Below are 2,643 nucleotides of genomic sequence, written 5' to 3' on the forward strand. Positions count from 1 at the left end.
CAGAGAGCAAACTGACCAGTAAACACAGAGAGCAAACTGACCAGTAAACCCACGGGGGGTTTATCTGTCCAGAAACCATCAGGAAATCCTCATATTGATAAAATACATTTAAATATTTCACAAACTGGGAAACTTTGCAGAATCCAAAGGATGATTAAAAACCACAGAAGAAGAAAACAGCAACAGAAAATTAAAGAAGAATATTTACGTCCAGCATGTGTCCAGTCAGAGTTTCACACCACAGATGAATAATTAAAGGTTTTCTAATGAGTCCGGGGAAAAACGAGGAGCAGAAATGTGGAGTTTCTCTCTGATCCGGTTTGTGGGATTGATTTCATCATAGCTGGACGTCTGCAGAGAGGCGGTGATGAAACTCTGCGTCTAAAAATAGCCGCTGCTACGTCTCTGCTCAACTCAGTCCAGAGTCCATCAGAGAGACAGAAGATGTTTTCTGTAATGTGCTTTTATTCTGAAGAGCCCTGTAATCTGGCCGTATGGATCCTCTGCTGGTGAAAAGCATCTGAAGCAGATTCAAAAGGCTGGAGGGGGAAATGAAATGCAGACACTGATTGTCATGAAGATGTAACATCCTCCTGTATTAAAGAGACGCTCGACTTTCTCTGTCCTCAGTTACATCATCAACTTTCACTTTTAGACGAAAATAAAAAGGTTTTGGAGCAGAAAGTTTGTGTTCTGACTCTGCAGGGCCAGACGGCGCCGATCTGGGTCAGAGCTTTACGGAGAGGATTCTCTCTGGCATCATTCTGACCAGATTTTGTTTGTTTTGAATTAAAGTATTTAAACAGATTCCACTTTTTTTATTTGTATGCATTTGAGTTTTCAGTTTTCCAAGCAGCTCTGTGAAAACGAGGCTGCAGCAGAAATGAAAGGAGAATCGCAGCAGAGCTTGAACCTGTGCTGAGAATATCACATTTTCAGCTTGTCGTCTCAGATCGCGTCAGGCTGTTGGACTGTGATTCTGCTTTTTCTGCACAGCTGCACCAGCTTGAGCTCATGAGCTTAGACTCAGAGGAAGAGGATATTTTATTAGATTTTTTTAAAGATGAAGAGCGATTCTGCTCTTTCTTCACTGAAACGTCAAAGGAACATTTCTCAGGACTAAACCTTTCAGCTTTGATCACCGTCTTTGCTTTATGTCTCTTCCAGGCAATAAACTGTAATGATGTCTGTGAACAGAGTGGAAGGGCCTTCAGACGTACAGCCAGTTATGACTCCGCTTCACCACAGAGACTCTGACATCTAATCTCAGAAATCAAGAGGGTCTGGCCCAGTGAACCCTGGGAAATAAGAGCAATCTGTCTGGGGTCAGAGGGATGAAAGCAGCCATGATGGGAGCTGCTTTAGAGAAGAGCTGCTGCTGAACGGCTCAGTCCAAGGCCACAGCTCGACGCCACTTTGATGCTGAAAGCTGCACAGATGTTGTTGCTTAATCAAGATGAATGGAGAAATCCATTCAGACTCGTCGATACGCCTCTGGAAAAACTCCCTGCGGAGCATCGAGCTTTCAGACAGAAAACTTAGAAAAAGCAGCAATTAGGGCTGAGCTTCACTTTGACTTCACTCACACAAGCAAGGTGGAGGTGTGGTGATGCTGTGGGTTAGTAGAGCCCAGCTGGCTGGACGTTTTGGGCTGAACATGTCAGAATCCTCACAGACAATAAAATCCAGATATTTCAGGAAAAACATGACGTATCTGCAGGACAAAGTCCCCCTGGTGCACTGAACTGCTCCCCCTGCTGGTGGGAAATGAGAACATCCGGGTTCTTTGGAGGCTGCAGGTTGTGAACGGATGAAGGAAAAGACTGAAGCAGGAACTACCTAATAAATATATTCATTTCCTCTTTTTACCATAAATGACGGATACTGAAACATTTTTTGTAGTTTCACAAAGATGAAATCATAAAACCTTCCTTTTGTTCGGCACTGAGACTGAGATCAGGCACAAGGGGAGGGAAGCAGCAGAGTGCAGAATTATCCAACCTGCCTGACCCAGAGCAGCGCTGCTGGTTTAGCAACTGGCTTTGTCTGAAGACAAAACGGCGGATCTGAGTCAAAGACAACGAGTCTGATCCACACAGCAACGTGAAATAAATACCAGGAAATGATCCAACTAGTCCTGAGTGAACAAATGACTGACTCAAATAAAGGTCAAATAACAATCGAACTCTAGTTCACACCTGTGAAATTACAGAGCAGACGGATTAAAAGTGAAGCTCAGCCCTAATTGCTGCTTTTTCTAAGTTTTCTGTCTGAAAGCTCGATGCTCCGCAGGGAGTTTTTCCAGAGGCGTATCGACGAGTCTGAATGGATTTCTCCATTCAGGAACATCAGGAACATTAGTTTTTATGTTTAATGTGTATTTTGTGCAGACTGGCCACCTGTTCAGGTGACCTGTCCAGGTGACCCCGCCTCTCGCCCGGAATGTTAGCTGGAGAGGCAGCAGCACCTCCTGACCCACTGAGGGACAAGGGTGTAAGAAAATGGATGAATGGATGGATGGATGCATGGATGGATGGATGGATGGATGGATGGATGGATGGATGGATGGATGGATGGATGGATGGATGGATGGATGGATGGATGGATGGATGCATGGATGATGGATGGATGGATGGATGATGG

This window comes from Poecilia reticulata, unplaced genomic scaffold (genome assembly GCF_000633615.1).
Source record: "Poecilia reticulata strain Guanapo unplaced genomic scaffold, Guppy_female_1.0+MT scaffold_271, whole genome shotgun sequence".
Classification (NCBI taxonomy): Eukaryota; Metazoa; Chordata; class Actinopteri; order Cyprinodontiformes; family Poeciliidae; genus Poecilia; species Poecilia reticulata.